The sequence below is a fragment of the Cebus imitator genome, unplaced genomic scaffold, assembly GCF_001604975.1.
Source record: "Cebus imitator isolate Cc_AM_T3 unplaced genomic scaffold, Cebus_imitator-1.0 Scaffold315, whole genome shotgun sequence".
Classification (NCBI taxonomy): domain Eukaryota; kingdom Metazoa; phylum Chordata; class Mammalia; order Primates; family Cebidae; genus Cebus; species Cebus imitator.
In genome coordinates, this window is record NW_016107630.1 from 2,655,158 (window position 1) to 2,665,107 (window position 9,950).

The 9,950-nt window shown below is 42.3% G+C and overlaps 1 protein-coding gene across 4 annotated transcripts in view; it reads right to left on the minus strand.

The window, feature by feature from the left end:
* Positions 1–9,950, minus strand: part of LOC108286178 (TLC domain-containing protein 4) — a 78,460-nt gene that overhangs the window by 56,451 nt on the left and 12,059 nt on the right. Inside the window, exon 1 of one of the 4 annotated variants that reach the window (XM_017503794.2) lies at positions 3,648–3,691. The exons of the other annotated variants lie outside the window; for them this stretch is intronic. The gene's annotated coding sequence lies outside the window, so the exon portion shown is untranslated. Of the gene's footprint in view, positions 1–3,647; positions 3,692–9,950 lie in introns of those variants that run through there. 4 annotated transcript variants of the gene reach the window in all.

Below are 9,950 nucleotides of genomic sequence, written 5' to 3' on the forward strand. Positions count from 1 at the left end.
TGTTGTTGTTGTTGTTGTTGTTGTTGAGATGGAGTTTCACTCTTGTTGCCCAGGCTGGAGTGCAATGGCGCAATCTCGGCTCACCACAACATCCACCTCCCAGGTTCAAGCTATTCTCCTGCCTCAGCCTCCTGAGTAGCTGGGACTATAGGCACGTACCACCATGCCCAGTTAATTTTTATATTTTTAGTAGAAACAGGGTTTCACCATGTTGGCCAGGATAGTCTCAATCTCTTGACCTCATGATCTGCCCACCTCGGCCTCCGAAAGTGCTGGGATTACAGGTGTGAGCCACCGTGCCCGGTCTTTTTTATTTTATTTTTTGCAGTGACTGGGTCTCACTATGTTGCCCAGGATGGTCTCAAAGACCTGGCCTCAACTAATCCTCCCACCTTGGCATCCCAAACCACTGGGATTACAGGTATGAGCCACTGTGCCTACTCCAATTTTTAATGTTTTATAGTATATTTTTAACTCTACCTTTTCTATGTTTAGATATACAAATACTTGCTATTGTATAGCAACTGCCTACAGTATTCAGTACAGTAAATACAGGTTTGTAGCCTAGGAGCAAAAGGTTATGCCATATAGCCTAGGTGTGTGGTAGGCTATTCCATCTAGGTTTGTGTTAAGTGCACTCTATAATGTTCACACAATAATAAAATTGTGTTAAGGACACATTTCTTAGAATGTATCCCCATCGTTCAGCAATGCATGACGGTACATGTCTTAACTATCAGCTATGAGAGCCCTTCTCTTCCAGCAGGACTCCCAGAGGCAGAGCCCCAGGAAACAGCACTGCAAGGACTGATTCAGTCTTCACATCAAAAAACAGTCCATCCATCTGTCTCTGGTCCACCATGAGCCAGGCACTGTGCTGGTGCTTGGAATACAAAATAGGATGACGTGCTTACAGCCAGTAGGGTTACAAAGAAACTGATCCTCACCATACAAAGTGGGAAGTGCAGGGTATTAAGGGAATGTTTCCTACTTTCCAAGGAATAAATACCCAGGAGAGGTGACACATAACAGTGAGGAGGTATCCAAAAGTATTTGAGATGAACCATGAGGACATCTTCTCTTCCGTTGAAATCCCAACAAGATGCTTTGAGGCTGGAGCACAAAATACTCAGTTCTCCGCCAGGCTCATGCCTGTAATTCCGGCACTTTGGGAGGCCCAGGTGGGAAGATCACTTCAGGCCAGGAGTTCAAGACCAGCCTGGACAACATTAATGCGACCCTGTCTCTACAAAAAATAGAAAAATTTGCTGGGTGTGGTAGCACATTCCTGAAGTCCCAACTACTCAGGAAGCAGAGATGAGAGGATCATTTGAGCCCAGGAGATTGAGACTACAGTGAGCTATGACTGCGTACCATAGCACTCCGGCCTGGGCAACTGTGCAAGACCTGTTTCAGAAAGAAAGAAAAGAAAGAAAGGGAGGGAAGGAAAGAAGAAAGTAGAGGAGGAGGGAAAGAAGGAAGGACAGGAGGAGGGAAGGAAGGGAGGAAAGGTCAATTTTAAAGGAAATTGACTTTTAAAAAAAAAGACTCAGTTCTACTAGGTGAGGTTAGGATTACCAGCCTTTCCCCATCAAAACACAATCAAAACACTCTCATTTTCCCCATTTGTGATTCCTTTGTAAATACAGATATTCCTTAGAGAGTATCTCAAAATCACCAGTGCCACTTCCATGCACATACACAACCCCACTCCTTCATTTTCTGATATAATCACCCAGTGAGAAACACTGCTGTAGTGTTTTGCGGTTAAAATCCTTAAAAAGGAGGGGAAGAGGTCTGTGTGTTTGTCTTTAAGGGCAGCAAAGAAGGCGGAAGCTGGGAAGAATGCCCCACTTAGACTTAGCGTTCCTTTTCCCGTCTCTGGCAAGCTCCCTTTCCTATTCCCCACATTGATTCCAAATATTCACTGCTCTCAAATCTCTAGTTCTCCCTCTTAAAATAGATGAGGTTTCTTCCCATTTCACAAAGAAAATGAAGGCTATCAGGCATAAATACCTTTAACTTGGCAATGTTTACTACCTCCCTCCGACCCCCACTACCTGAGCCTCTTCTCTGCCTTGCCACATGCCCTGCACCTTCAATAGTGCTTATAGTGTGTGCAACTAGATTCCACCACCTGCCATGCACCAGCCCTGAATGGTCAGCCACCCTCTGGATGGGCTCCATTTGGGCATCCCAGAGGCTCTGCAAGTTCTAGTTCGCCCACGCTGAACTTAACCTCAACCAGCCCTTCTTTGTGGTGCCATACCTCAGTGAATGACATGGACATCCACAACACTGCCCCATCTTCCAACCTGGAACAGTTCAGTCATCCTTGATTCCTTCCTATACCTCACCTCCACAAATAACTGATCAACAAATCCTGATAGATCAAAGGATACCAAGTGATGGACAGCTTGATTCCAGCGAAGCTCTGAAAGTTTCTTATGAAAGCCTTATCAATAATACCAAAAAAAGTGGCTAGATTAACAAAGTTAGTGAATCCCAGAGCTAGCTGAAAAACTAGAAGCAGCATGTACATCAATGATCCAAAGTAGAAATGAGAAATATCTGTTGATATTTTATATGGTTTTCTCTTTTTGGTCCTGTTTTAGTAAATATTTTTGTAAATATTTGTATGTTTATTTAAGCTGCATATAACACAGAGCTAGGAAAGACAGCTAATACATTAGATTAACAAAAATCAGGTTTCAATATTATCTTTATTAGCTGAAATAATGAATCCCAATCATAAAAGCAAAGTATAATAATTTTTTAAAAGCCAATACCAAAGTATAGGACTTGGCACAACAGACATACACACAAGACCATAGCATTGTAAGTGACAGAAATCAATGAAAGACAACAGTAAAATGAACATACTAAACACACACACCAAAAAAAAAAAAAAAAACAAATTTCAGGCTCATTTATACTCAGATAGTGTGAAAGAACATCCTTTGATCAAGTATCAGTCCCACTTACTCCCAATTAATCACATACCAAAGTACCTTTAGAGTAGGGTAAACATGGTAATCTTTACAAATGGTATCATATCACAAAGCGCCAAGAGGCCAAGTAATGCTAGCTTGGGAACAAGATTTCTTTAAAAAATAAGAAAAAGAAAAAAGAAAAAAAAAAAAAAACTTGAGAGCAGGCCAGGCTCCATGGGTCATGTCTATAATTTCAGCACTTTGGGAAGTCAAGGCCACTGGATCACCTGAGCCCAAGAATTCAAGACTTCAAGACCAGTCTTTTGCAACATGGTGAAACCCTGTCTCTGCAACATATACAAAAAGTAACCAAGTGTGGTGGTACAGACCTGTAATCCCAGCTACCTGGAGGCTGAGATGAGAGGATCACTTGAGCCCAGGAGGCGGAAGTTGTAGTGAGCTGGGGTCACACCACCGCATTCCAGCCTGGTGACAGAGTGAGACCCTGTCTCAAAAACAAAACAAAACAAACATTCCTTGAACATTTAAAGAAGTATTGTGGCTGGGCATGTAGCTCACACCTGTATCCCAGCACTTCAGGAGGCCAAGGCCGGAGGGTCACTTGAGATCAGGAGTTCAAGACCAGCCTGGCCAACATGGTGAAATCCCGTCTCTAGTGAAAATACGAAAATTAGCAGGCATGGTGGTACGCACCTGTTGTCCTAGGTACTTGGGAAGCTGAGGCACAAGAATCACTTGAACCCAAAAGATGGAGGATGCAGTAAGCCAAGATCGTGCCACTGCACTCCAGTCTGAGCAATGGAGCAAGACTCTGTCTCAAAAAAAAAAAAAAGTGTACAGAAAAATGAGAGCAGGAACTTACTCCACATCACTCAAATTGGCACAAGTAGGCAATTTAATTTAAAGAACCACCTTCTAACCCTTTGGAAGTGTCCAACCATCTATCATGGAAGTGGTAAAAGCACAGCTGGGAGGGTTGCCTACAGAAGGCGGGGTTCTAGTCTAACCTTCAGAGGACTCTGGAAACAAGATTTGAGGCCTAGAATTGAACTTAATTCTGGTATTCAGAAAGGCAATTTCTTATTCCATTAACTTCTCAACATTCTATCAATTATGTTAAAAATCAAAATCTCACAGGGAAGGAAATGTTAAGAAGATAAACCATGATGGAAAGTACACAGGCCCATCGAAGTCTTGATTTTGAGTCTGAGTTCTACCATTTGCTAGCTGTATGACCTTGGAAAAATTACTAAACTTGCCTTAACAGAACCTCAGTTTCTTCATCTGTAAGGCAGAAATAACAATAGTACTAACCTGACACGATTGTAATAGGAAATAAATGATATAATGTTTCTTGGGCACTTAGTACTCTGCATATGGTTTGCACCCAGTCTCTGCCTCTACCATCATCCACCTCCAGCAGCACACAGGACATACAGTCTCTGGGCCTGTGGTCTCTCTAGTCAGGGAAAACAAAATCATCCTACAGCCACCAGGTCCTAGACCCCTAACTCATGCCTGTTTTCATCAGTCAACACTTAAAATGTAAGCAGTGCCCACTGCAGAAATCCATCCTCTACCATGTGAGTACCTCTTGTGCTTCGAAGTTCTTTCCCAGCGCATCACCCTCTCCACTTCCCACAACCTTCCACTAGGCCCCTTGGAAATGCTGCTCCACAACCAAAAAGTACTGCCATATCCTTGGTCTCTCCTCCGAGCATTCTGAAGACACCCGTCTTCTCCTGAAACTCTCTCAAGTAGCAGCTGCCTAGCCTCTCATACTTTAGAGTCAGGAAATGGTCCGAGTACCTCTTCCCCCTCAGGCCTTATTCCTCCATTCCCCTACCCACTGCAAACACCCATATTCTTTTTTAGTCCTGCCATTCAGTTACACCACCCTTCTCTTTTCCTGTTATCATATTCTAACTTCCCAATCACTTCTGCTTATTCAAAGATGGCCCTGCCATAATCCTGAATAACTTCCTGCCCATTTGATGGCTCTGCATCTCCTAGACAGCTCAGTCCATTATCTTCACCTGGAATGGCGCATCTTCCATGCCACCTTACCCACCCACGAACCTTTACTGTCCCCTACGCATCATTTTTCTGCCTCCAAAATATCATTTCAAGTATCCCCTTTGTTGACCAGGGCCTTCTTTCCTTCAAGCTTGTGCAGTATTACAACATTCTCTGTCTGCTGACCTCTCACCTTCTTCCCAACCCATTAGCCCTATTCTCTTGGTACATCCCTCTTTAATCGGCTTACATCCCAATGCCCATCATTTCCACAGCTCTCTAACACTCAAATTCCCTTTCCATTGCCAAGAGCTGGCAAAATCCTAATCCTGGATGTGCCCAACTATTTACTCAGCAATGAGTCCGGAACAATCAGAGCTCTGTTGCAGAAAGTCACACGCCAGAAGAGATTGAAGCCAGTGTGTGTGAATTACAGAGGGATCAGACAGCCCTCAACACCGCCCTGCACTCCAACCATTTGCCACTCCAAAAACCCTCTCAGAGTTCACAATAAAATTCCCAAATTGTCCTTATTCTTTTCAAAACACCATCCATCTACCCCATTCTCAGCAAAAGATCCCCATCCTACTTCACCAAAAAGTAGAATGTTGGATATGAAAACACTCCATATCCCACACTACCAACTACACAAACTACCTCCACCTGTAACCATCTGTCTTCCCATCTAAGATCAATCTCTCTAACTTGTGCACTTTAGATCCACCCTTTGTGACATTCTTGGGAATCTTCTGCTGCACATTATCCTTTACTCGCTCCCTCTCAAATGGCTCCTTCTATTGGTTCTTAAACAGGCTGAAGTTCTCAGAAAAAAACAAAAATCAACAGATTTACCACCTCTTCTTCAATCCTCTTTTTTCATAGTTTCTCTCTCTTGCTTGAACTTTTACACTTGCGCACTCTCTCTCTCCACTCCTTTACAAAGTTCTAGAAATATCTGCCTGTATTCTGTCATCATTTATCACCTGACGCTTCATCACACTCCACTCTTGTCCCCATCCTCATCACTCTCCGGGTATAGCTGTTGCTAAGGTCAGCAATGACTTCCATGTGCAGCTTTCATGTTACCTGACCTCTCCACAACATCAGATGCTGACCATTTTCTCCTCGAAATGCTTGCTTCCTGTACTTCCATAACGCCACATTTCCTCTACCAACCACTAAATAATAGAGTTCTTTAAGACTCCAGACCATCTTCTATCTACTTGTTTCCTATGTAATTTCAATTATATTTGTGGCTTCAGTTACCACTTAGATGTAGAAAAATCTAAAGTTCAAATTTTCATCCTAGATCTCTCCTCTGAGCTAATGTATACAGCCTACTGCTACTTGATACTACTACATGGTGTCTCAAAGGCATCTCAAACCAAGCTTATAACCTGACCCCTAAACTTGGTCCTCAGCCAGATTCTTCAACTCAGTGAATGGTTATCACCAATTGTCTTAGTCTGTTTTGTGTTGCTATAACAGAACATCTGAGATTGCATAATTTATTTTTGTTTGTTTTTACATGCAGTCTCACTTTGTTACCCAGGCTAGAGTGCAATGGTGCAATCTTGGCTCGCTGAAACCTCCGCCACCTGGGTTCAAGTGATTCTCATGTCTCGGCCTCCAGCATAGCTGGGATTATAGGCGCATGCCACCATGCCAGGCTAATTTTTTGTATTTTTGGTAGAGATAGGGGTTTGCTATGTTGGCCAGACTGGTTTTGAACTCCTGGACTCTAGTGATCCACCCGCCTTGGCTTCCCAAATTTCTGGGAATTACAGATGTAAGGCATCACACCCATCCTGGACTGCATAGTTTGTACAGAAAACAGGCTTATTTAGCTCATGAGTCTGCAAGTTGAGAAGTTCAAGGGCATGGCCCAGGCTTTTGGCAAAACTTTTGTGCTAAGTCATAATATAGTGGATAAGATCAAAGAGGAAGCAGGCATGCGTGAAAACACAAAACCTGGGTGGCATCCTGGCTTTCTAATAACCTACTCTCAAAGGAACTAATCCACTCTTGCCAGAATGAGAACTCACTAGCGTAAGAATAGCATCAAGCCACTCACGAGGGATCTGCCCCAGGATTCTAACACCTCCCACTAGGCCCCACCTCCCAACATCAATACACTGCGGATCAAATTTCAACATGAGTTTTGATGGGGAGAAACCATAGCCAAACCATAGCACCATACATTCAGATCTGACAGCCAGAAACCCAGGAGTCACCATTGATAATCTGCTTCCTGCACCTTCCTGCTCTGCCACCATATCCAATCTACTACTAAGTCCAGTGAATTATACTTCTTAAATCACTGTCAAAAAGATGCATTTTCTTCTCAAGCTACTACCATTACACTTCTGGACTGTCTCCAAACTGGTCTCCTTAGAGTGGAGAACAGACCGGAGGGCTCCAGGGGAATCTTTTCTAAAAGCTGTCTCTGATCATGTCACTTCCTTACCTACCCTCAACTTAAAACCTTCATTGATTTCTGAATGCTCTTAGAAGAAGGACTCCACCTTCTCCAGCCTCAGTTGGCACCTGCCCTCACTAGTGCATTCCGGCTAACATGGCCTTCTTTCTCTTCCTAAAAGATGCCATGTTCCCTTCCTCCACCTCCACAAGGCCTGTGCACATCCTATTCCCTGACTCCCATCCATAACCCTCCACTCCCAAGTTAACACCCATGCTTCTTCAGCTCTCTGAGCTCTGTCAACAGGTCAATTCCCCCATTCTCTTCCCTCATGCTGCATGTCCCTCTCCTTTACAGGTGCGACCTACACAGATGTTTCCTTCCCACAGTGGAATGATGTCCCATAAGGGTGGGAAAATGTGGCCACTTTTCCCCTCACCATTAAATCGCCATGCCCGACACAGTGTCTTCTATGTAATTTATGCTCAATAAATATGTTAAATAAAACAGTTATAACAACACACATACTCTTACATGTGCTTTCCATTCTATCAGTGTCTCATCAGTTATAGATTCCTTGTTCTACCAGTGTAATCACGATAGAAAAAAAGAATTTTCTGAACTGACAACTATAGTATTACAGCATGAAAGTATATTGACCTCAAAAGTATTCTCACCTCCAAATATGTCCAAAAGCAAAAAGTTTTCAGTATTTATCTATTGTAAACTCCTTTTAACATGATACATATTCAAAAGTTTCATGTATAACCTGTAATTGTACTTTGACATTCTTATCAACTATGGAAGTACTGATTTATTGGCTTATTTACCACCATCAGTAGCCCTAACGCTCTAGGATGTAAAAGTCTCTAGATGCAAACTCTAAGACATTTGTAAATAAGCACACTACTGCAGAAGATGAGCTATTTACCAAGCCAAACAAACAAAAAACCCTAGCCAAAAAAGGCATACCATCCCACACTCATTCTGAGTTTTGTCTGCATTTTCTTACAGGTGGTACACTGTAATTATCTATCTCAATGTTGATAAAATGTCAAAAAATGACAAAAGACATTGAAATCTTAGCAAAGAATAACTGTCACACAAGTCACTTTCGACTTTTCAATCATGTAAAAATTGTAAAGCATCTGAAGGAATGTATATAAAGCTCTCAGCTAACTGCAGGTATAGTTTTTGCTTTTTGTTATTTTAACCGTATATGAAGAGATATACAGGAAAAAATAATTAGGAGGATAAAATGAAGGAAACACTCTACCTCTTTTTCTTTCCTGAGCTTCAAGTTCAAGAACCATTAGCCTAAATGTAAAAGTCTATAGGAAGCCAGCTGCAAAAAAGTCAACCCAACTTCTATAAATCCTCTAATATTCATGGCACTGAATAGGCCTTTATTTTTCTAATTGGCCTTTATTTTTCTCATAATTGTATATAATTATTATAACCACAGCACACTAGATTGGGAAGGAGGCTAACCCCTGTTCTCTAAACTGGGCTCTGTAAGTGTCATCCATTCTCAGCAAAAAAGTATCCATACTCAAAGGCTGGGGGTGGCCCCACCTTGCTACCAAAGCTCAGAGAACCGCTCTGACAGTTGAGTCACAACTCTGCTACACATTTCTTTAATCTAAGACTTCTCTTTAGTATAGGATGCACAAGAAAAGATGTACCTATGCCTTCGAGGAATCTTTCTCTGATCCAATTCAGTGCTTTTCAAATTTTCATATCCCAGGCTCCCCACCACCCCCACCACACACACACATACATTCTGCTTATTCCTATAAGTAGGGAAGACTTTGTAGTCCTTCTATAGTTTGTTTTGTGAGGGCAAAATAGTTCCTTTGATATAGATTTTTCAAACAACCCAGAGTCCCCACACCAAGAGATTCTGACACACCAAGTGTAAGAGGCTATCCCACCTCTTTAATACCTCCCTGAAAATTTCTGCTCTTCCAATAAATCATTTCTCCCACTGGTATCCACAACACCTAACTAGTTCTCCCTTCCATTATAGGTACAGTAATTTAACAAAACTTTTATTCCTATTTTCCTAGCTTACATTTACATGGTCTAGCTTTTAACTTAAAAATAAATGAAATCTAATATAATTCATCTATTTTGCATTTTCATCAACTTTTTATCTTTTGTCTTATTTTAAATATTTTATTTTATTTCATTTTACATTTATTCCTTTACTTGGGGTTTGTTTTTATAATGCTTAACAAGCAGGAGACCAACAAAAGAAAAAGGCCTTCTCTGTCGGGCACGGTGGCTCACGCCTGTAATCCCAGCACTTTGGGAGGCCAAGGCGGGCAGATCACAAGGTCAAGAGATCGAGAACATCCTGGCCAACATGGTGAAACCCCGTCTGTACTAAAAATACAAAAAAATTAGCTGGGTGTGGTGGCACGCCTGTAGTCCCAGCTACTCGGGAAGCTGAGGCAGGAGAATTGCTTGAACCCGGGAGGTGGAAGTTGCAGTGAGCTGAGGTCGCACCACTGCACTCCAGCCTGGCGCCTGGTGATGGAGTGAGACTCTGTCTCAAA